Source organism: Ruditapes philippinarum, unplaced genomic scaffold (assembly GCF_026571515.1).
Source record: "Ruditapes philippinarum isolate M1 unplaced genomic scaffold, ASM2657151v2 ctg49_1_1_1_1, whole genome shotgun sequence".
In the NCBI taxonomy this organism is placed as follows: domain Eukaryota; kingdom Metazoa; phylum Mollusca; class Bivalvia; order Venerida; family Veneridae; genus Ruditapes; species Ruditapes philippinarum.
The window spans coordinates 273,107-299,307 of NW_026859511.1; the positions used below are offsets into that span (position 1 = coordinate 273,107).

A 26,201-nucleotide genomic window follows, 5' to 3' on the forward strand; every position below is an offset into this window, starting at 1 on the left:
GTAAATAAAAACTAAGTAAATAATTGTCAATATAATACGATATTTTAATTTCTAATTATTTTGTTGAACTTTCTTCGTTGTTAATATCAATTAACATGATTATATTTAGTAATGAAACTATCAATGTAAATATTGACACAGTTCTCATGAAAGAGGAAACGGGTTATTCGAATGTTCTTAAAATGTTTGTTTTGTGGCAATGTTCAATGGCTCTTCTACCAGAAGGAATTACATCAATAAATGTCCCACCGTTTTATATTCAGAATATTCCTTGTTTAAAGCAATAACTAGAATATTATTTTCATGGGAAAACAGTAGGCTTTGATATAACAGCGTTAATGAACAGAAATCAATTTAGCGTGGTAACACGAGAAAAACACTCCGGGACAACACCGACGCTATTAAGGTCTCGGCCAGGAATGCTGAATTTCGTCTTGTATATGCTTACGATGGTATTGGTCGGTATTGTTGGTTTGTGAAACAATAATATATGGCACACTGAGAAGAACAACAAGATGTGTTATCAGTGAATAGACAATCATTCAAGCAATACATTCATAAGAATGGCTTACGAAACAACAATAAGGGGCACACAGAGCTTAACGGCTCGATATGCATTTTGTCTACTATATTACATTCATTGTAATGTATTATATTTAAGTCAGTGTCATGGAATGTACCTGTCTCCAAATGTATGCAAAACTTGAGAATATTATATGATTATAAAACTTTAGTTGTTTAGTATCATATAAACATTTGATTTTATTATGATTAAACATTATATATTAAAAACACACTAGCACTAAATAAATAAACCTTTTTAAAATGAAGTATACTAATATACTACACATTTTAGTATATTTATACGCCAGTCAGTGCACTTGCATGCAAATTCAATATTTTTTTTTTCGTGCAAAATTTAAATGAATTTACTTTTGTATGACTTTCATTTTTTATAGAACTGAAATTTGAGACAAGTAACGTTGAGATGATTTATCCTTTGTTTATTCAGCATAATACGCCAATGTTCGTGTATTGTAAAAATATGTCCGTATGGCTGAACTTTTCACCTACAATTTGCCACAAATATACGACCAAAGTCGTGCATTCAGACTAGGGTTTAAACTTTTTGATATTTTACTTTTTTTGTATTTTCATATTGAAATTCGTCAAACTTTTATTTGACTGTTTCAAATTAAAAATACACAGATACAATAAATAATGGGTTAATATTCACATACCAAAATAAGGATATTGACCAATTTAACCGAATGTACATGTATGTAAGTTGTTAAGCTAGTGCTTATCATGATAGTATAAATTAATAACATTTTTTCGAAATTCTCTCGAATTTTGGTATTAATATTACAAATTTAGAGATTGTTTACGATGCGTTAAAACATTTATTAGTCTTTTAAAATGCTTGCAATTATTTTTTAGAATAAAAATACAATTCCTGGTAACTAAGTAGATTGGATTTTTTTTCTATGCACCCTATATTGTACACTACCTAAATTATTGCTTTTAAAATATATAAATCTTGTCACTAATCTTTATTTTAATTACTGTAAGAAATTTAGGATCTGCAATATGTTACATATTTTCACAGAGATTAAGTTGTGCTGACTCATATGTGATATGAAAATTCGTTTCTTTGAGGACATAAGTTTACGTCATGATAATACCTTAAGCAAATACAATGTTTAATTTCTTCTTCAGTTTGACAGATATTTATAGCTTATTTCAATACCTGACAAATTAGAACATTTATCGTGTTTTGATCACCTTAATATTGGAGGTATGTAAATATAATTATTTGTTAATCTTTGTAATTTCCTGGGAACAAAGCAGGTGTTTAATCATAAACACTCTAAGGTTGTGCAAATAATTGCTAAGCCAATTACACCAATATATCACATGATCAATACATCACGTGATTATAACCAATATAACACCAGTTCGTATTTTATTAAAAAGTGAACTATTCAGATTCCTATTCAAGTGGTTGGCTGAGATTAATATTTGAGCCGCGTCACGACAAAACCAACATAATGGGTTTGCGACCAGCATGGATCCAGACCAGCCTGCGCATCCGCGCAGTCTGATCAGGATCCATGCTGTTCGCTTACCAACTCTATTACAAGTAGAGAAACTGATAGCGAACAGCATGGATCCTGATCAGACTGCGCGGATGCGCAGGCTGGTCTGGATCCATGCTGGTCGCAAACGCACTATGTTGGTTTTGTCGTGACGCTGCTCATTTAATCTTTTATCAGTAACTGCTACTTGTCACCCACCAAATTGCTATTGCGGGAAATAGACCAGACAGTTTCAAACAAGTACAAACCTAAAAATTTTGAATGGTGTAACAATGTAAAAAATCTAATATAAGATATATATTAAAAGGAACATTTTCATATCCATTTTAATGTGACATTGAATTCAATACAGTATAAATTAAACATATGATATTACTTAAAATGACTTATGCAACATTTCGTTAATTACTCGGTGAACGCAAGTATCTTTGCCCAACGTCTTTAAGAAGTTTTGAAGCATTAAATTAACGAGTAAAAAAAGGGATAATAAAGGATTGCAAAAGAGTCTATGTAATTATGTTAAAATTTTCTTATAATTTGCTTTGATTTCATGGCAAGGCATGTGGCTATCTAATGAAGCGTCCTGTAACCATATTTGTAATTGACACAAACTGTCACATACGGCTCTTTCTGCAAAACTAAGTTATATAATATTTCACCTCACACATCGTTAATCACCCAGCTAAACTGCATGCTGTCTTCAAATGATTTATTCTAATGCCAGAATTCTAGAATTAATTCCTTGATTGCACCAAACACCGCTGATAAATATCAGGCGGTTGAGACTAAAGTATAGGCTTTATCGTCGTTGTCGTCTCACTTTAATTGGCGGTTTCGAGATAATTCTTGGGAAAAGAACATCAGAGATTGGATAAATACCTTCACTATTTGAAGATTTATAATTTTGCGAACAAAATCAATACCAGCGCTCCTAAATTACGCATTTATTCTTACAGTATTGCAAACAAGATGGGATAATCGAATTTAGGGGAAAATGTCGTTTTCATGCAGAGCGATTTATATCAGATTTAGGTTTGTAATTCAAGCATATAAATGTTTCATCTTAAATACATTTACTTAACAAGCACTGTTTTATTCTTGAATAATAGACATTAATTTAATACGGAGACTGAGCTCGTTCACTTATATCAAACATGATTTGATTTTAGAGTAGTTTGATCATTTCCGACTTTTCCCGTGCATCGCGTGCAGGAGCTCCTATTTTATCGTGAAAATGGGAAAACATTGGCAAAAACCTGCGAGTAATAAAAGCATACGCAATAATTGGTTATTTCGGATTTCATGAAGAAAGGTCCTAAAACATCTTGAAGAAATGGTATGTCTATTATTCACCGCGAGAATCCTAGTGATATTAAATTGCGATACGAGAGCGAGATGAGATTGACTAAAATGACATTTTTCTAAGCTTGTTCAGTTGTGTCTCCTTTTAATTGTTTATTTATTCACTTTCCACACTGTATTATATAATTTACTCCAGAGTTATCATTGACTTCACAATCCTTCGATTAACATTAACTTTGATCTTTAAAGCTGCTAACGCACAGTTTGACATTTGAATTTTTAGATATTAAGGAATTCACTTTGCACTTTATTCTTTTACCGCTTTTGGAGAAATGCAATATTTAAAGACATTGTCAAATATGTTTTCAGAAAATATCAAATATAAGCTAAGAAAAAGCAAATGCAGAGATAAGAAAAAGTCAAGGAATCCAGCCATCAATCTTAAAAATGCAAATAATATACATGTATATGTAGCAGCACATGATTATTTCAAGTCACATGATGAAAACTATTGTAAGAAATAATCCTAAACTAAAACTTTTACATACAAAATACTTATGATAACTGTAACAAAGCGATAACGTATTAATAATTTCTCCCATGCCAGGTACAGTTTAAAAGGGAATAAAAAAAAAACTTGGTGTTTAGAATACCATCATTTCAGGATTATCACACAAAGAAAGCCTCTTAGCGAGTAAATTTTTAACAATCAAAACAATTCAGCAAAACATTTTACTTACTGTTGCATTACTTATATGTTTAAACTAACTCATTTCAACTGTAGGTATCTATATCATTATAGGTTTATTATAAACGTTAACAATGAAGTAGATGTAAATGATATTCATTCGCAATAACAAGGGTGTAGCATTAAGGACCTATTTATAAGCAGTGAATAGAATTGTATTAATGCTATAATCCTTGGAGATTCAGGGATGCAAGCAAACTAGAGATAATACGTGAACTAATTGGAAGATGGATTGATCATGTCGTCCAGTTATAAAGTATTTACATGATAATACATGTAATATATCACTTATATGACATTAAAGGTTAATCGACAACTTTATTTATGGTCTGTATTGGGGCATATAACAATTTCGATACTGTAAATGATCATTTTATTTACGTTTAGTGCTCTACACTTCTAGAACGATAAAATTATTCATTAAATATCTAAATATACTCATGCGTCGGGAGTGGACCAAGAATAACCGGCATATTCCGTGCAGACTGATCATGGTCTGCACTGTTTGCTTGTTAGTCTGTATCAAAGAAATGAACAGTTTGTCAGGATTAAAAGATGTACAAGTCTACTTCAGATATTTAGCGTGGTATGACATAATATCTAATTGACTGTAGGCAATGGAAATTCATTTACTTTTTAAAAATATTGCTTGTATATCAAATTTTGTTCAAGTCTAACATAAATGAGCCGTGTCACGGCAAAACCAACATAGTGGGTTTGCGACCATCATGGATCCAGACCAGCCTGCGCATCCGCGCAGTCCGATCAGGATCCATGCTGTTCGCTATCAGTTTCTCCACTTGTAATAAATGTTGAGTTTATGTTTTCTTCTTCCTACATTGTACACAAATACTCAGCATGCACAGTATATTTTTGATGCTGTTCTTTTGAGTCTTGTTTTTTTCTCATATTTATTTTCAAAACTTTCTGTGTAATATTCGTTATTTCCTATGTCTCAGCATATAGAATACGGATGTGCTTGTGAGAGCAAATTGATATAAATAATCATGTAATGCAGCACAATTTACACAAGGATGGGTTGTTATAACAGACGTTGAGTGGGGAATTATCCGGCGGCATGTCTGTACATACGAGAAAGTATCAATGCTCGAGTATTATTGTGTGAAACATTAATCCTGTAAAATCATATAGCGAACAATGATCAAACATGATCAAACAGCGAAAGGTTATTAATCACACTGTCTTAACAATTTCGTTAGCAATGTACTTAAAGGGTTTCCCAATAGGCTGTATGATATTTACTTTATATTCCTTTATATTACTATAAATAGTAAAACCAACTGGGATTTATGGATGTATCACCATTTTAAGCATTCGTATGCATTGCATATCTTAATTTCCTTTCTTAAAATCTAGATTCAAACTTTATTAAATCTGTAACAAATACTGCATTCTTTTTCTCGATGAATATTCCATTTTAGAAACCAAATACCTAGCTTTATTTGCGATATGCTTGATAACTAAAAGATCTGTATGTGCAAAAAGGAAATGTTAGCTAGAATTTATGCAAACCACATTACTCGTGTATCAATCTGATGATACTTGTTACAACATCGTATCAACTGCAGCGTTTTTATTTTCAAACTAGTAAATTTAATCAGAAATTGGTGAAACAAAATCGCCTATAATGAAACTAATAGGCTGATGTATCCTGCTTGTTTGTAGATCTTAGAATTATGTTTCCTATACCATTTCATCTCAGATTATTCTTTAAAGTAAAGTTCAGAGATTTCATTTTTTCTACTCATTATTATGCCATTCTTACTAGGTATAAGTAACAAAGGATTTTTTAAAATTTCATTTGAAATTGGTTGTGTGCACAAAGATTTATAAAATGTTAAAATCTTAGAAAATGTCCGGTTACCTTACAAATGTTTTAAACTGCTAATCACGCCAGGAAGTGTTTGTTTAAGAAAGAAATTATTTTAGCTTGGTATCCTTTGCCTTTTTAGAGCATTCAAAAGATGAAAGATTTGCTACTTAGCTGGGGGATTAGTTATATACAAATTGATGAGTCGGAGCTTTAAGAAATTAGCCCCAAGTAAATTAACTCCAGTAAAATTTGAACTACAGTTTATAACAGCATCATATATCTACAGCATTTCCCTCCCTCCATTTACTGTCATATTTTCAATGAAACTTTTGCAGATGCCCGTTTTAACTTTCTTATATGCATGTGCTTTATGATTTTTAAATAATTTATAATTTGTCCCATTCCCATAACTTCCTTAATTGCCATCTCTCTATCAATTGCTGTTTGCCCCTTGACCGTTCGGTGGCCTACCAGGTACCACAGTAATATATTTGGGGTGTAGGTGGGGGGAGGTAAAACGTTCAGTGAACATTTACGCTCGTTATCCCCTTCCTTTAGTCTATTATACTCATACTTACAATGACGTAAGGGTGTGTTTAATTCATTTTTCAATACATAATGTATTTCTTTCTTAAACAATATTTAGTATTCATCATAAATCTAACTAATATAGAGAAATCCCTAAAAGGTCAGGAATAATGTCTACATATATGATGTTAGATGTCACAAATAATACATCAAGAAGTTGTTACATACAAAGTTTTCGACTTCCTGACGATTTAGGTTTGTAATTATTCTGAAATCTTGCCCGGCATGAGGATCCTTTGTAACTTTTCCATAAAATTTTATAAATGTTCCTTTTTTAGAACACATAAATCTGAACAAGCTTGTGGGCGTAAAATGATGTTTAAAAAGAAATTAGATTATTAATTATTCAAGACATTCGTTATGGTTTACATTAAGAATAATTTAAGAAGCTTCAAAAATGTATGAGACACTTCAGACTTTTCAAAAACACTAAAAAGAATCAAAATTATAAAAAAGAAAGAAAATTGAATCATTTTAGCTCGCAGTGAACTAAAAAAATGTATGAAACGGAGAATATCGCTTATATTTTCATTTTGCGTAAAACAAGATTTTGGTGTCATTGATTATGTCTTACACATAAATATTCCTTTAATCAACAAATGGGCCCGAGCGGTAGTAATATTTATACTTTATAAATGATTGTTTCAATCTGTTTTACCCTTTGACAGTTTTAATGACCGGAACTTTTTGTTTTAGGTTAGACAGCTAAACCGTCGCCGTGCGGCCGCTGTCTGAAATAAAGGAAATGAACTCTCGCAATTATTTGAATCTATTTCCGGAGACCAAAGAGAACGAAAGCCATCCGAACTGACTGCTTTTCTTAATAAGAATTTTGTCATTTGAAATCATTTTAGTTGCATTTAAATGGCAAAATTGCACATAATTACACGCTTTTAACTCGGGTCGTCTAGATGCAAGCTTTTTTTCTTTCACAGATGTAATACTATGATGCATTTTTGTTGTGTATATTAAGAATTAATAAAACGTTTCATGATTTGTTTTTACGCATTGGTTGTCCACGCTTTATTAAATATTCTGTGTTTCATTAGAAGACAAACTTGGTCTTTAGAATATTTTCTTTTCTACTAAATGTGAATTACTTAAACAAATTGATAAATCAATGACAAATTGAATGGAGATAAAAATTAAAAGTTGCTTAAATTGACAGTAAATTGTTAAGCAAACATAAACGTAATAATAAAATCAATTTTAAAAACTTACTTAAAGAATACGGAAACGAAAAGTTTTTTTTTAATAAACGCCTACTTATATTTTGTTGGTTATTAATAACTTCATTTCAAAGAAATATAAAACGATCGCTCATTCATTTCTTACTTTTCAGCCGTATTCATGTAGCAGCAAGTGACAAAAAATACAGATTAAAATAACAAAAGTCACTAAAGTTTAATTTATTTAACTTATAGTTTAGTTGTCCATTTATTATTGTATATTTCATTTGTATATTTTAACTTAGCATACAGATATGTACAAACACTTCCTATATTACCAACTAAACAACTTAATTTTAAATTTCAGATTGTTTGAAGTTATTATGCTTGTATATGAAGATTACGGGGTAGGATAAAGGAGCATTTATTCAAGCGTGAAATTTTCAAAAAAGCTGGAAAATACAACATGCATTGATCTCATACCGATTCCTTTCTCTTTGATCTTTCTTTTTCTGGCAAATGAAGAGTTTCTGTTTAGATACGTGATTTATAAGAAACTGTTCATGAAAACAAGAATATTAGATTACTTGTATAGTCGGACCGATTAACTGAATATGGCTTTACATCAGTCCCTTAAGACCAAGAACATAGCAAGAAGCTCCCGCCTTCCAAACTTGGCCATTTTATAAATTCACAATCATACCTTTGGGATTAATTTGCTAGCTATATTCTATATATCATGCTACAATATTATAAATAAATCTTAGCCCGTTCAAGTCTGTCAGGGTAATTCATAGCGGTTTAAAAATTCTTAATTCTAAAAATTCTTTTTTTTTCCAAAGTAACTAATGTTGCCAGTTTTTTTAGATTTGAGTTATTATTTCTGTATTTTTTTTAGATCGCAAAATTTTATAAACGACTATTTAAAGACAGTCGCAGTATTTTTAAAGCTAAATTTTTCAATCATCCGTAGTCAATTTTGCATATTTCAAGCTTTTGGTTCAAGCGACTTTTTGATCTATTTCCTATTGTTCTTTTTTTATCTATTTTTCTATTAAAAAAAACAGAACAAAAAACATCATGAAATATTTTGTTGTGAAAGAAATTATTTCTATGCTTTTAATTTCATAAAAATAAGTGTTAATAAGATTTGAACATGTTCGAAAATGTATCGGCACATTCCCGTTGATTATTTTCTAAAAAGACATGGAAAATAATGTGTTTTTTATTCCTCTAGTAACACTGGCTACAAATATTTCTGAATATTTCCGCTTTAGCGCCTTACAAAATCGAACATTTTCTTAAATAACATCCCTATTGTAAAAGTTATGAAAATAATGAAAATCTCTTGCGAAATAACATGCAATTTCAGTAATGTTGCGTACGGAGGACGATGATATAGGTTTTTTTTTCAAATTTATTTTTGTGCATAAGGCTTATTTTTAATAATAGATAAGCAAATTTCTTTTTTTTAATAAAACTTTAAAACTAGCTTTTATGTATGCCAACTTGGTAATTTTATTTTTTATTATTTCTTTGCTATGTTTCCTTTCACAATCAAATATATTCACACATTTTTTAGAACAATAATTAAATAAAGAATGAAAACAAAATTTAATATACATACTTGTATCAACTATTCCATAATTTCTGTCCAAACAATCCCGCTGAAAAAAGATTCCGGAAGCCTGCCGTCCTGTAGAAATATCTGATAGCATTTCAAATGAACATCTTATTAAGACATGGTCACGTGACTATATTTATTATGAAATAAAGTAAGATCGATCCGTCCCGCCTTAGAAAAGTATGCGCACCCACCTAGCACACAAAAGGGCATGGAAACATACAAATATAGCGGAAAGCCGGTATATAGAAGTCAATAAAAACCCAACAGAGTTTGAGATTCTGTTATCTGCTACAAATGCATGCCTCCATATTAATATCTAACAAACGCTACCAATTAATCGTTCTTGGGTTTTTTCTTGAACTAATCAAACATTGTATTAACAAGCTTATCAAAAAAGCGATAGTGCTGTATCGTGGCTTGTTTGATGTTTGCATATTATGTATGGTCACACGTATTTCAACTCGAGATAAAAAGCAGTATATAATTGGTAGGTCAACGATGCTTAATGAACATATTCAGAAAAATAATACTGCCCCAAAGGGGAAAATCATAGCCGTGTTTTCTTGTTTAACATGCTTTGCGGCTGTTTAGCAAATTAGTTATAATGTTATTTAAGAATTCCATCATCAGCTCTGATCACTTTTACAGGAAAAAAATGCTGAAATCCTGTGTGGAACGTTAAATTAATATAAAGTAAAGGCAGCTTTTTATGAATATGTGTATTTATCATATACTTATACATGAAATATTTAGATATATTGATGAAATAAAATGTATATTTTCATTTTCCGTATTTTCACTGTAAACCCTTTATGAAAAGGAAAGTAAAGTTGTTTTTTTTCTATAAAAACGCGATTTATTTTCATCTTGCAGTATGAAAGTTACTGCTACTTGTGAAATATTTCTTTTTATACCACTCGATGGAAATAAATCAAGTATTGATAGATAGAACTTGAATATCCTCTATCATAACAGAATTATCAAAATCGACATATCAACGTCAATTTGATATTAGGTACTTTCGAAACAAATCCAGTTGAACATTATATATATTTGTAAGAAAAAAAAAACAATCTACCAATACAGTATACGTAACTGATAACAAAAATGGTAAATTAGAGTATATAATCATATTAAAAAGTAGTTATTTTAGTGGCACATTTTTTCGCCTATTTTGGATAGCACACAAGTTTCAAACTCACTTAAGCGCACCTTGTGTGCCAATTTGTGATATTTGTTGCAAAAACAACAAAAAACAACAAGGATATTCTCACTTAAAGTGACATTATGTTCATTTTTAATTGTCAAATTGAGCTGTATTGATATATATTTCAAAAGTTTTACTGCTAAATTGGTGATTGACCAACAGTCTAGCGGCTAGGGTTATATTTCCAAACAACCGTTTATATAGGGTCATATAACCCGTCAAAAGTCTTTATAACTAGTATACTATAATAAACACGGAAGTTTTCAGTTCATGAAGAAATTTTACTTTTTTCTCAATACAAAAAAAGAAATATGATGCATTATAATCTCGTTATTGATAATCTTGACAGGTTATATGACCGTATATAAATGGTTGTTTGAAATATAACCGTCTATATAGGGCCATATAACCTGTCAAAAAAAATCGTTGTAGCTAATAATATACCCTTTGGGTGGCTATTATGTCACTTGAACCTTTCTTGCTTTATATGAATGCATAATCAAATAATGTTCAATCTCCCGAATTATTCAATGAGTTTTAAACACGTTAACATGGTCAATTGTAATAAACAGTTTTGTTTCGAATTTATACGAAACTTTTACAACGTGACACCATGGAAGCTGATGGTGCAGTTATATCGTTGTCATGGCAGTACTGGTCGTGTATAAAAGAAAATCTGCGGATACATCGTCGCGATTTTCACCCGACTCCACCGTCGCAATCGTCACCCGACCTCACCGACGCAATCGTCACCCGACTCCACCGTCGCAATCGTCACCCGACTCCACCGTCGCAATCGTCATCCGACTCCACTGTCGCGATTTTCACCCGACTCCACCGTCGCAATCGTCATACGACTCCACCGTCGCAATCGTCATCCGACTCCACCGTCGCGATTTTCACCCGACTCCACCGTCGCAATCGTCACACGACCTCACCCAATCTCCACACAGTGATCTCCCCTTAATTCTTCGGCGTAGATCTCTGCCACCAAGGTCCCGATATATCAGAATTTCTGATATACTATATTTTTTTCAAAAATTGTTTTATCTACTGCTTTTATCTATCAGATAAGTTTTCTCTCATTTATTTAACAATGTTTATGAATAAATAAATAAATAATATGAATATTTAGAAATAATTTTAAAAATTATGAGATTATTTTCTACCGAGACGATATTTTGATATTTTATATTTTTTAGCTTTTGAATTTATTTTTCGTTATTTTGTATACTTTCGATAATTTTTTGATAAACTATATCGAACGTAGGCACCAAAAGTTAAAAATAAAACAGAAAGAGAAAAATAACGTTAGATTTTCTTTGTAACGGTCGATATTTACATTTGAATTTCGACGTTACGTCATGTGACTTTCATCATCATGTGACGTCTTTGAAGGCAGTGATTATAATTCTGCCAAGGGAGGTAATCACTGTGTGGAGTTTGGACCTCACCGTCTCAATCGTCATCCGACTCCACCGTCGCGATCGTCATACGACTCCACCGATTGTCAACCAACTCAGGAACAGGAATTTCATAACTAGCATTACTTTTAGATATATTTACAAATCTATCAATTTATCAGGATAAAGTTATGTTCCTTTGCTGCAGAGTGCCTCGGACACATAAAGTAGCTAGAGCTATGGGTTACAACCTAAAGCATTTAATGCAATAGTTGTATTTAATCCAAGTATTGCTTTCTTGGCGGTTTTTATTTATTTATTATTTTATTATTTTATTTATTTATTTATTTATTTATTTATTTATTTATTTATTTATTTATTGAATTAATTTGTCAGCGACGAAATGTTTGTGTCGCCAATCAGCAGATATATATATATATGCACGAAATATCAATATAATTATAGTACTTTTCTGCACGCATCAGAACAAAATCTTTTGTTTTGTTAAGAATATTAATTAATAATCATGATTTATAATCATGATATATTCACAAAGAAACATTTATTGTACATGAACTATCAAATATTTTTAATATCTATCTTAGATTGATTTTTTAGGGTTTCTTGAAAAACTACTTGCTAGTTTTTCCTTTTATTTTTAGTAAATACATCATTCACATATATGCATAAATGATTGTATAAAAAGTGTAACATGTTACTTTTCAGGTTTATAACATTGATATTTTTATGAAAACCATCCTAATATAGTTTAAATTTCTCAACAATGATGGACTAGGAGCGTCGGACATTAAAAATGCCCTTATCTTCTTTTGAGGCAGCCTTTGTCTGAACAGTGAACTGACGTTGAATTTACATGAACGTCTACGCATGCTTGACTAAATTATACATAAAAGCTATGGTCATAAAATGTTCACCCAATGTTAGAGGATACCAATTGTGAAATATTTTTTTATAGTTAATTTAATATATTAAATAAGAATAGAATCTTAGCTATGCTAAAATCATATTTTCAACACATATGTGATGCAAGATGTGCGTAGGCTTCATCTTCTTTAATAATGCAAATGTAGAATATAGCAACTTTAATATATTAAAGATTTAATATATTAAAGAAAACTATTGAACAATACAATTTTCTTTTATTCTATCATAAAACAAAGACTCCCAGAACGCCTCATTCTTTATGTTGCTAATTTGGTGAAACGCGCTACTGGCTTAGTGGAATCGCCTACAAGAGCACAGATTTTGGTAAGATCAATGTTCCATAAATTGTTTTCCGATCCTGATATTTTGGTCTCTGTATCATTTATAGCCGAAAAAAGGCACTCAACTAACGTCACTATTGATTTTGAGTTGGTTCTAAACACGTGTTTCGTTGATTTATGTTAAGCTTTCGTTCCAAATCCAGAAGTTCTATTGTAATTTTGGTATATAAATGTTTTCATTTGATTACAAATCTCGCATGGAAACTGAGTGGGACGCGTAATGTCTTATCATAAAAAAGACTGTAAATAATGATAGCTTATTATGAGCAAATATCTAGTCTAATTTAAGAAAATTATTATTATCAACAACATATGGGCCGCGTCATGACAAAACCAACATAATGGGTTTGCGACCAGCATGGATCCAGACCAGCCTGTGCATCCGCGCAGTCTGATCAGGATCCATGCTGTTCGCTTACAATCCCTATAACAAGTAAAGAAACTGATAGCGAACAGCATGGATGCTGATCAGACTGCGCGGATGCGCAGGCTGGTCTGGATCCATGCTGGTCGCAAACCCATTATGCTGGTTTTGTCGTGACGCGGCTCATATTTAAGTCTTAAATGCAAAAGTCTGAGAGATATACGTAGTGTTAATCTATATTTAAATAAAAAAAATAAAATGATGAAAATAAAGTAATTAGAAGAACCGTTCAAAGTATGAAACTCAATTAAATGACTTAAAATCACCAGGGGACTACATAATTATGTAACTATTTTCAAAACAACAACTTTGAGAGTAATTAAGAAATTAATTAATCGGATTTGGCTTTACACCTTATTTCACGTGAGAGGCCGCATGAACGCGTAACAATAGCTAGTTTATAAATATCACAATTCATTTGAATGCTAAAAGATTGAATTGAATTGGAAAATATAAAAAAATGATAAAAAATAATAACAAATAAATAGTCTCTAACCTGAATGCATGTACATCTTCTTGGTCGTTCTGTTTGCAGCGTCCTCCTTGATGGAACACTTTAAACCATTTATTGTTCTGAACATGTTGTAGTTAAACCTATAAACAAGTCAAAATATTATTTTATTATTATAGGCATAACCTTTCCTGTTTCGTAATTTTACACAGTGTAAATCATTTATATATATTATAGGACAAATAGATCAAAACCAACGCAAATATAGATATCATTACATCCCAGATAGCATTCTATATGGGACCCATGTGGGGCCCATATGGGCACCTATATGGGTCCCATTTGGGCTGCCCATATGGGCCCCATATAGGAAGTGCAACCGGGTTCCAAATGGGTCCCATCTGGGCAGCCCTTATACTCAATATGGGATTCACATGGGCCCCATCTGGGCAGCCCATGTACACAATATGGGCCCCACATGGGCCCCATATGGGCAGCCCTTGTACTAAATATGGGTTTCAAATGGGCAGCCCAGATACTTCCATTATGGGTAGATTTTGAATTCCGGGGTAGATCTATTTTCAATTACTTCAATTATAAGTTTGCTGAACGTTTAGATAGCAACCGCTTGCTACAGAGCATGATTCTTGTACTTGCGTTAAATATTCAAGTGATGTTTTAACTCATTCTGTTTCCTGGAACAGACAGATTATGGCACAAAGCCTTTATGATCATGCAAGAAAACAATACACAATGTATATGCTTTAACAATGTAACTTTATTTAGTAATCTCACTTATGGTAAGTGTATATCATATATATACAGATTCTCAATACATTCTGTGGACGCCTGATGTCAACAAAGAAACCTTTACTTATGTAAATAAACGTAGAAAAGTGTACAATATAAAAATCCGAGTAAACCGTACATATTTGTAAATCCACAGAATTTCATTTTGACTACATAGTTTTTAATTCATAAATACAGAAATATTAATTATTATTCAAAAAGTCCTATGTAGTAAATATTACTTTGGTACACTAAATAAGCAACATGTAATGGAAAACTGTTTATAATGTACAAACACAATAATTAAAAATGCAGTTTTATAACATTAGATACCTTAGAGATCACTATAAGGAAAAATGAAACTTATGCTAGACACTGGTAAAACTTTACAGAAGGTCTTTGGAACTCTAAGAAATATATGTGTATAATGTTTAAATTTCAGTGAATCAACAGTATGACCCCAAATGTCTTTTTAACTTTCTACATAATTCATAGAAAAAGTATTATACATTTACTGTAATTCATTACAAATTTCTATCTACCAATTACTTTCATTTTCAAATGATATAGATCTACATCAATTAATATAAAAAAGTGTTCATTACAACCATGTATTACACTTTGGTATGGTAGTGCTGAAGAAAAAAATGTTATGCAGCTCGTGAAAAGTAACAAATATAATAAAACAAAACCTTGGCACAGTTGTAATACTGTTCATAGATGTGTAAACAAAATATTATGCAGCTGATGAAAAAAAATTAATATAATTAACAAGAGGGCTATGATGGCCCTGAGGTCGCTCACCTGTATATAGGCCCCCCACCCCGGGCCAATTTTTACCCAAGGGCTTTTATTTGTTTATTTGAACAGACTTGGTAGACACCCATAAGAAGATGTTTCATGCTAAACATCTAAGTTCTAGCTCATTGGCATTTTTAAAAGAAGATTTTTAAAGTTTTTACTATACACATATAGTTAAAAACAATGTCACCCCTGGGGCAGGGCCAGTTTTGACCCCCGGGCGTTTATTTTAACAAACTTTGTAGATATTTACTTAAAGATGTTTCATGCTTAATATCTAAACTCTAGCTATTTGGGTTTTTCCAAAGAAGATTTTTAAGTTTTTGCTATACACATATAAGGAAAATCAATGACCCCCCGGGCGGGGCCAGTTTTAACCCCAGGGCTTTTATTTGAACATACTTGGTAGACACCCATTAGAACATGTTACATGCTAAATATCTAAGCTCTAGCTCTTTGAGTTCTTTAAAAGAAGATTTTTTAAGTATTTACTATATGCATATAGGGAAAATCAATGACCCCCTGGGGCGGGGCCAATTTTGACCCCAGAGCTTTTATTTGAACAAACTTGGTAGACACTCATTAGAAGATGTTTCATGCTAAATAGCTTAGCTCTAGCTCTTTGGGTTCTTTAAAAGAAGATTTTTTAAGTTTTTACTATATGCATATATGGAAAATCTACGACCCCCTGGGGCAGGGTCAATTTTGACCCCAGGGCTTTTATTTGAACAAACTTGGTAGACATTCACTAGAAGATGTTTCATGCCAAATATCTAAGCTCTAGCTCTTATGGTTCTTTAAAAGAAGATTTTTTAAGTTTTTACCATATGCATATAGGGAAAATCAATGACCCCCGGGGCGGGGCCAATTTTGACCCCAGGGCTTTAATTTGAACAAACTTGGTAGACACTCACTAGAAGGTGTTTCATGCTTAATATCTTAGCTCTAGCTCTTTGGGTTCTTTAAAAGAAATTTTTTTAAGTTTTTACTATATGCATATAGGGAAAATCTATGACCCCCTGGGGCGGGGGTCAATTTTGACCCCAGGGCTTTTATTTGAACAAACTTGGTAGACATTCACTAGAAGATGTTTCATGCCAAATATCTAAGCTCTAGCTCTTATGGTTCTTTAAAGAAGATTTTTTAAGTTTTTACTATATGCATATAGGGAAAATCAATGACCCCCGGGGCGGGACCAATTTTGACCCCAGGGCTTTAATTTGAACAAACTTGGTAGACACTCACTAGAAGATGTTTCATGCTAAATATCTTAGCTCTAGCTCTTTGGGTTCTTTAAAAGAAGATTTTTTAAGTTTTTACTATATGCATATAGGGAAAATCAATGACCCCCTGGGTCGGGGCCAATTTTGACCCCAGGGCTTTTATTTGAACAAACTTGGTAGACATTCACTAGAAGATGTTTCATGCCAAATATCTAAGCTCTAGCTCTTATGGTTCTTTAAAAGAAGATTTTTTAAGTTTTTACCATATGCATATAGGGAAAATCAATGACCCCCGGGGCGGGGCCAATTTTGACCCCAGGGCTTTAATTTGAACAAATTTGGTAGACACTCACTAGAAGGTGTTTCATGCTTAATATCTTAGCTCTAGCTCTTTGGGTTCTTTAAAAGAAATTTTTTAAGTTTTTACTATATGCATATAGGGAAAATCTATGACCCCCTGGGGCGGGGGTCAATTTTGACCCCAGGGCTTTTATTTAAACAAACTTGGTAGACATTCACTAGAAGATGTTTCATGCCAAATATCTAAGCTCTAGCTCTTATGGTTCTTTAAAGAAGATTTTTTTAAGTTTTTACTATATGCATATAGGGAAAATCAATGACCCCCGGGGCAGGGCCAATTTTGACCCCAGGGCTTTAATTTGAACAAACTTGGTAGACACTCACTAGAAGATGTTTCATGCTAAATATCTTAGCTCTAGCTCTTTGGGTTCTTTAAAAGAAGATTTTTTAAGTTTTTACTATATGCATATAGGGAAAATCAATGACCCCCTGGGTCGGGGCCAATTTTGACCCCAGGGCTTTTATTTGAACAAACTTGGTAGACATTCACTAGAAGATGTTTCATGCCAAATATCTAAGCTCTAGCTCTTACGGTTCTTTAAAAGAAGATTTTTTAAGTTTTTACTATATGCATATAGGGAAAATCAATGACCCCCAGGGGCGGGGCCAATTTTGACCCCAGGGCTTTTATTTGAACAAACTTGGTAGACACTCACTAAAAGATGTTTCATGCCAAATATCTAAGCTCTAGCTCTTATGGTTTTTTAAAAGAAGATATTTAAAGTTTTTTCTTTTGGTTGCCATGGCAACCAGAGTTCTACATGGATTTAAATTCTTTGAACAATTTTTAAAGGTGACCACCAAAGGAACATTCCTGTGAAGTTTGGATTAAATTGGCTCAGTGGTTTATGAGGAGATGTCATTTAAAGCAAAAGTTTACGGACGGACGGACGGACGCCGGACGGACGACGGACGGACGCCGGACGAAAAGCGATCACAAAAGCTCACCCTGTCACTTTGTGACAGGTGAGCTAACAAAACCTTGGCACGGTTGTAATACTGTTCATAGATGTGTAAACAAAATATTATGCAGCTGATGAAAACAAATTAATATAATTAACAAAACCTTGGCACGGTTGTAATACTGTTTATAGACGTGTGAACAAAATATGCAGCTAATGAAAAGTAACAAATATAATACACAAAAGGTTGGCACTGTTGTAATTGTCAACAAAATATGCAGCTAATGAAAAGTAACAAAAAGTAATACAAAAAAGGTTGGCACGGTTGTAATACTGTTTATATAGACGTGTTAACAAAATATGCAGCTAAAGTAACAAATATGATACACAAAAGGTTGGCACGGTTGTAATTCTGTTAATAGACGTGTAAACAAAATATGCAGCTAATGAAAAGTAACAAATATAATACACAAAATCTTGGCACATTGAAATACTGTTTATAGACATGTAAACAAAATATGCAGCTGATGAAAAGTAAAAAATAGTTTGTACAAGTTTGTAAAAATCAATAATAATTAAAATGTGATATTACACAAAGATCAAATTTGTTGTGAAGAAATTCATAAAAAAAATTGTCAGTAAAATAGTTGGTTTCAGTAATTTCTCCGATATTATCAAAGTTTCAACAATAACAACAATAAAGATTTCAAGAATCATCATTGTAAAGTATTTCAACTTTATTTTAAAGGTTAATACCATATCAATACATGTGTTCCCTGTTAGTGTCAAGTTTTGACAAGATGTTATAATTGTATTGATCAGTATCAAAAACATTCCCCAAGCATTTAATGTCTTGATTTAAATAGTAACAATGTTTTTTGTTTGTTTGTTTCATTTTACGCCTTTTACGTCATATAGGCGGGTAGTTTCCTAACCATCGTTTCTGGAGAGTTACACCAGTACTAGACTACCTTCCTCCGTGCAGTAACAATGTTTAATGGAAAAAAACAACAGCATATAGACAACAGAAAAACAGCATATAATGTCAACAACAAACATAACATAGCAGCAAAATTTGACTAGACATGAATTTTGCATTTACAAGAAAGACATGCTATGCTGATGACCTCAAACATTAAAATTAGCAACAAAAAGTATAACAAGATAAACAAATGAGCCGCTTACTGTAGTTCTGACCCTTATCACATTTTAAAAATACCTTGATACATATTGACTTTCAATCAGTGGAATAACTTATATGCAGATGAAGTAAAGGTTTGAAAATGTAAAATAAAAGTCATTTATTTTATGCTTTTGAGTGTATTACTGATGTATCCGTGAAAAATATATTTGATAATTTCACAGTGAAATGATTAAAATTTCAAACTTTTCTATGACGACACTACGTTTTAATGATTTTATCATCATTCAATTTTTTTGAATTCAATAAATAATATCATGGCTATTCAACGTTGATTGTCAAACTTATTTTTCAGCCCAAGACTTCCTGTATTTATGAGAAATTGGACTTAAATTCAACTAAAATTGATGTTAACAGTGGGGAAAACAGTTTTTATATTAACGTTAATATTGAGGAAATTTCATTAGCATAAAATAAAAAGACACTTTATTGTTTGTTGTGTAAGATGTAATTTTATATCATTGAAGGAACTTTAAAAAACAGTGTTCTCACGAGCGCATAGCCACTCATGAGAATACTGTTTTTAAAGCTCTCTTGATGATATAAAATTTCATCTTACACACAAACAAACAAATATCCTCTATAAATTTGCATTTTTAAATTAAAAACATGTCTAGTCACTTCCTTCATTTTCTTCAGGTAAGGTCTCTGACACTTTGTTTCTTGCTTTTCTTCCCCCATCGCGGTCCCGCGCCCCAGCCAGCCACTTTGAAACCTCTATTTCAACATCCTTCCTCGTTGCAGCCTTTGTCGGCAAGTTCCTTTGGACACATTCTACAAAACAAGCATTCTTATCCTTAAAGAATGAAATGAAGTGAAATGAAGGTATTGAAACCATTCAAAGGTCATAAGCCACCTTGTAGCATTTTGAGCAGTATAAATTGGAATATAAACTAATTCTGGTATGTTTTACCAAATATCGATGTTTGTTTCCTGGTTTTACATAGCTTTTAACAATATTTCTGTGATATCGCTGCAGTCAGTTGTAAGCTGAGATCATCTTATCGGTGTATCAGTAAAGAATGTTAAGGTAAGCAAATAACTTGCTTTACAGGAAGGTGATTTCTGTTTATATTATGCATCACAACACAATGCATGGGATCAAAACCACACAGCATGTAAAATATTCTCTCTTATTAATTTCCATAAAAGCTAGTCAAGCATTTTCCTTCATTAAAGCAATACCCGAAGACACAAGAACAAGATCTTGGATAATATATCTATTTTGAAGACACCACTTTGCAAATTTGTAAAAAATCACTTACTATACAATACATTCAGTATCTAGAGGCCCACAAACTTTTTCTTCCCCTTCAGCCAATTCATATTGTACATTCTTGCCAGTTCATTTGACATGGTTTCTTTCATCAAGCGATCAACAGTTTCTCGTACATCTGCCATACCAAACATTGAGATGAACCGCGCCTTAAATAAAGCAGAACATAAACTTTTTTTAATGTTAATTTTAACACTACTAAGTGATGGGCTGCAAGTCACCAAATGACAAATAATTGTCAACTGGACCTCAAAAACATAATCTGCCAAGAAAACTGTTTGGATTGACAAATTAAAAGATCTTTCCTCATATATTTACAGCCTAGGACAACACCTTAGTGACTTGTGCCTTTATGTTTGTCCCCTCCACCGAGTGTTATGGGGCACATTATCATTGTTTTTTTTTATACAAGAGTTTATTCAATATCAACAGAATAATTTTTGATAATATAAAAACAGCTCAATTCCTGGATTTTGTGGGTACTAGTCATTTTCCTGGTATTTTGAAAGCTGCCAGCATTTTGATTAATGAATTGACTGTCTTGTCCTAATTAATAATTAATGTTGAAAACGAGGCCAACTGCCCATGTCTTGTGCTCATGGCTATTATAGCATATATAAATAACATAACGGTGTCAATATGAATCAAAAAATTAAAACATGCCAGTTTTTAATTCTGAAATTAATGCAGCAAAGTGTTTGTCCACTGTGCAATATTTTCCAACATAAATATAGCAGAATGATTATACATTATCATCATGTGCTCACCACAGACCATTATGTTATTTCGCTTTTAGGCCAGTGGATATGGGGTATACTTTTTTCAGTTACTAATGGAGCAACATACATGACTAACACTATGCTTACCACAGATGAGAGCATTGTCTGATCTCCCAGAAGCTTATCGAATGCTTCCATCTGCTCAGGATAACGAATAGGGAATGAGATATCTTTCGGAAGTTGCAGCGGTTGGCCATCTGCTGCTGACCTTAACAGCATTCGCTGCACCATCCTCTTAATTTCACGATTCTTCTCTCGCATTATCTCCAAGACTCGGAGAATCTGTGTAACAGCAGCTGAAAAAAAGAATTCATAATTCTAGGCCATATACTTTTAGAGCTATGTGTGGTCTGGATCCATGCTGGTCGCAAACCCATTATGTTGGTTTTGTCATGACCCGGCTCAAATGAAAAAAATCCAGTATTTTAAATTTCTCCTTGGCTTTAACAGTAATTAACGCTAAAATCTCAAAAGGATTGTTGAGTGTGCAAGGTCACAAAATGTGAAAATGATAAGAAATCATGAATTAAACTTAACATATTTTTGAGCCTAGGCATGTCATTTGGTGAAAATAAACATTCTTGACTCTTCCAGGGACCGTAACTTTGGATAACAGTAGTGGGGTCAGGCAAGAATATGCGCACAAATTCACATCATGATAAAGACTAACACAAGTAATCATCAATTTCTTTTGAATATTTTTTGAACTAGGGGCGTCACAAGGTGAAACTTTCCATTTTTGGCTGTGTAACTCAATCCAGCTTGTTATAACATTTATTGACTTGTTTTGAGAATATAACATTTAATAAGTATGTACTGTAATAATAAATATATTTATAGCTCCGAAGTTTATACTTACTGGACCCAATAATCTGCCCACGGAAGGGTGTATCAGAAACACCTTGTATTGGAGAAGCACTTTGCACATCACTGCTGGCCTCTCGCAATGCCTGTGCAGATAAGCGAGGCGGAGATGAAAGTAGGCTTTGTGACTCTTTGGGCGTTGTTGCTTGGTCAATAACTTGTGGTGGCCAACTCTCTGTGTCTGTCTCATTCTCATCAGTGCCACTATCCGATTCATACAGCCTTTTTGATGGCCTATTTACAATAAAATGAAAATACATTAATAAGTAATTATAAAATACATATACATTAAGTGAGTTATTGCACCAAGTGACAATATGATTATGACCTGTACACGGCTGACAAACATGTACTAGTCTATGTTTACGTACCGAATTGTTGTGCCGCAATTTTGTCTACCAAGGATTTTTAGCATGAATGCGTTTGTTTCCCCGATAGATATTTCATGAACGGGAAGGGCTAAAGACTTGGTCCCATTTGGAAGCTTAATACAAACGTGAAAGTGATAAAAGATTTTTTTAATTGTCTGGACAATTGTTTTCACAACGGCCTGGGAAGTGAATCCCTTGCTTGCAGGCTCGAATCTGGAGTTTCTGGCCTTCTCTTAACTTAAAGTATGTTTTTAAAGGGGGGTATAATTTACAATTTTTTTCGGTTTTTGACCTTTTAAAGATGAACACAGGTTCAATTATCTTTCGGGTCATATTTTTTCTTCCCAGGTCCGATACTCATGCCTGTGCAACATATAGTCCAGTCATTCTATTTATAACCTAGAAAAAATTGCAAAAGAATTAATTCCTTGTGCATCGTACGTAACAATGCCTAACTAAGACACAATGTTATTTTTAAGCCTCATTTCAATGGGGAAAGTGTAAAAATCCAACAATGAAAATGGCGAAAATAATACATTTTGAAGATGTCCTGTATAGTACACCATTCAGGTGCTTTCTGTGTATATGACGTCATAAAGTGACGTGAAATCATATGGCTGTGACTAAATTCTTTTTTTAGTGATTAGCTGTGACTAAAAAAAGGATTGGAGCACCACACTAAATACCGTATTCCGGTATATACCGGACAAGGCGCTTGAATGATAAAATGCTAAAATCTTGTCTTTTTACCCAACGGAATGAACTTTAACAGGTCTAATTCATCTTTTCACACCGAATCAAGTACGATAATCAAGGAAAAATGTAAAATTCGGCGAAAAAAACGATATTTGTCTATTTTGTGATCATGATTTCTGCAAGCGTCTAGAGGTACTGCTCCAATCCTGTATTGAGCTAAATCCAAAAAGAATTGGAGCACCACACTAAATACCGTATTCCGGTATATACCGGACAAGGCGCTTGAATGATAAAATGCTAAAATCTTGTCTTTTTACCCAACGGAATGAACTTTAACAGGTCTAATTCATCTTTTCACACCGAATCAAGTACGATAATCAAGGAAAAATGTTAAAATCGGCGAAAAAAACGATATTTGTCTATTTTGTGATCATGATTTCTGCAAGCGTCTAGAGGTACTGCTCCAATCCTGTATTGAGCTAAATCCAAATCATATAAAATGGCGGATGCGTTGACTGGCCGGTGTGTTTTTTCAGTAACAATTGGTGTGATGTTAAGCATTTACTAGGAATATAAAAGAAAGTAAGTTATCTTTTGTAATAATTCCTATAAATTTTGAATTTCAACATTAAACAATGTCTACAACCTTTGATATTTACGCCAAAATCGAGTTTACAGCAGAGTAATGAACAATACATAATTATGCATCAAATGAAGGTTAAATATCTCTTTTTGGCCCTATAAATATGTTAAAAGCAGATGATCAATTATTTTATATAAAATATATGTTGTTCCTGTGTATAAACTCATTTTTATATAACCGGTCAGTGGCGTAGCGCGGCCAAAAGTAAATATACGCCTTGGGGTGGGTTAAGGGGGTTGGCCCCCTCCCTTTGCAAATGGCAGGGGGTTCGGGGGTCTTCCCCCGAGAAAATTTGGATTTATAGATGCAAAATAACGCAATCTGGAGACATCTGACAACATATTTAATTGAAAGAGTGTAAGTTTAATACTAATTTTATTTAAAATGAGGTGAATAAAATGATATATTATTAAGCCTCTGGCGGGTTAAGGGAGGGGGCGAGCATAATATTATTTTATTCAACTCGTTCAATAAATTTAATAATGAACTTCCCCCGAGAAAATTTGAATTTATAGATGCAAAATAACGCAATCTGGAGACATTTTACAACATATTTTATTCGCTTCTTATCTAATAAATAAAGAATATTGAAAGAGTGTAAGTTTAATACTAATTTTATTTAAAATGAGGTGAATAAAATGATATATTATTAATCCTCTGGCGGGTTAAGGGAGGGGGTGTCCCCTTCCCTTTGTAAATGGCAGGAGGTTCGGGGGTCTTCCCCCGAGAAAATTTGGATTTATAGATGCAAAATAACGCAATCTGGAGACATCTGACAACATATTTAATTCCCTTCTTATCTAATAAATAGAGGACATTGAAAGAGTGTAAGTTTAATACTAATTTTATTTAAAATGAGGTGAATAAAATGATATATTATTAAGCCTCTGGCGGGTTAAGGGAGGGGGCGAGCATAATATTATTTTATTCAACTCGTTCAATAAATTTAGTAATGAACTTACACGCATGTAATTTTCTATTTATCACATACCAAAAACAAAGACTGTTTGAAGTGATAAAGACACATTTTTCATTGAAGCGCCTATAGTAAAACTCTAACATTTAGCGCGTCTTAGAGTTATGTTTATGTAACGCAAATGATGTCTTGTCAAAATATATGCCAGTGCAATATACCATTTTTACGGTGTCGCAAAATCGACACGGGTATGTGATAAATTTCATGATGATATCAATGCCGAGATTGTTATTCTCTAAAGACAAATGCAAGGCGGCGTTGTTTTCTTGCTTCAAATTTATCAACAATGTACTCAGATTTAATTTTCATGTCTCTGTAAATATTCATTAGGTCAAGCCCAGAGAGCCGTTCTGTAGACACTGGCATAGTGAGCAGTATAGTGAGTACTAAAAAAACAACGACGGACATTGGGACAGTACTGCTCATAAGCCAGTGCCGGTCCAACGCAAGTGCCCCACCTGTCCACCATGAAACCCACTTTCTCACTTCCCTGGTAAAGGTAGCTTCGTCCGTACGCCCTAGACAACGTTTAAAAATGACTCTTTATTTCAGTTTTATTATAGATCTAGTTAAAAATAAAATTGAATAATATTTGATGTAATTAGATTGAAAAAAAATACATTTGAATATGATTTAATGACAAATTGCATTATTTTACCTACTTTAAATTTCTTGATCTGCATAAACTTACCTCGATTTAAATGCATATTTATGGACATCGGGCCAATCTGACTTTAATAAAGTGACTTTCTGTTCATCGTTTAAAACGGTGCAGTTATCAACGTAAGGAGGCTCATGTTCTTCGGACGTTTTACATTGGGGACGACATTTGATTTTTCCCGCTAGTATAACTTCTTATCAACATTCGGAATATAATAGGATTCTACGATAAGACACATGACACTGTCTTACCTAATATAGTACTAGCTGTTCTACACTTGCAACAGAAATACCGATACACTATTTAAATCGTTTAATAACAAAATATTTTTGTCAGCAAATCCTTTTTCACCGTCAAAACTCACGGCGATGCCTAACACGGGTTAGGGTAATGATTTGGACAACTGTTTTCAACTTTTAAGACTTTTTGATTTTTTAAAATTCATTTTCGTTTAGTACGCCTACGGCGTACTGGCGTATGCCCGGCTACGCTACTGCCGGTAAATAAAAGTCTGCAAAAAA

The 26,201-nt window shown here is 32.8% G+C and overlaps 1 protein-coding gene across 2 annotated transcripts in view; it reads right to left on the reverse strand.

Annotated features, from left to right (window-relative positions):
- Positions 1-9,678, reverse strand: part of LOC132756763 (vesicular acetylcholine transporter-like) — a 39,453-nt gene extending 29,775 nt beyond the window's left edge. Inside the window, exon 1 of one of the 2 annotated variants that reach the window (XM_060747900.1) lies at positions 9,368-9,678. The gene's annotated coding sequence lies outside the window, so the exon portion shown is untranslated. The remainder of the gene's footprint in view (positions 1-9,367) is intronic. The other variant, XM_060747901.1, reaches the window with a different exon arrangement.
- Positions 9,679-26,201: the final 16,523 nt, after the last annotated feature.